The sequence below is a fragment of the Sinocyclocheilus rhinocerous genome, unplaced genomic scaffold (assembly GCF_001515625.1).
Source record: "Sinocyclocheilus rhinocerous isolate Xijiao unplaced genomic scaffold, SAMN03320098_v1.1 scaffold25596, whole genome shotgun sequence".
Lineage (NCBI taxonomy): Eukaryota > Metazoa > Chordata > Actinopteri > Cypriniformes > Cyprinidae > Sinocyclocheilus > Sinocyclocheilus rhinocerous.
The window spans coordinates 1-555 of NW_015643365.1; positions in this window are offsets into that span (position 1 = coordinate 1).

Consider the following 555-nt stretch of genomic DNA (forward strand, 5'->3'; position numbering starts at 1 on the left):
TTCTGAAGGATCATGTGACACTGAAGACTACAGTAATGATGCTGACAATTCAGCTTTGCTTTACAGCAATAAATTATATTTTAAAGTATATTAAAATGGAAAACAATTATTTTAAATTGTAATAATATTTCACAAAATTAATTTTTTTTCTGTATTTTTGATGAAATAGATACAGCCTATTAGCATAAGAAACTTCTTTTAAAAACTTCAAGTCTTACTGATCTCAAACTTTTGAACTCCAGTGTATACTAATGTTTAAAAGTTTGATGTTAGTAAAAAATTTATAGTTTTATTCAGGAAGAATGCATTAATTTGATCAAGTGACAGTAAAGACATTTATAATGTTACAAAAGATTTCTATTTTAAATAAATGATGTTCTCAGAACTTTCTATTCATCAAAGTGAATGAATTGTGAAAAATACATTTCAACTTGTGCAAAAATATTAAGCCGCACGATTGTTTTCAACATTGATGAAATTGAAATTAAAATAATGATTTATGTATTTAATAAATAAAATTATATATATATATATATATATATATATATTACAAAA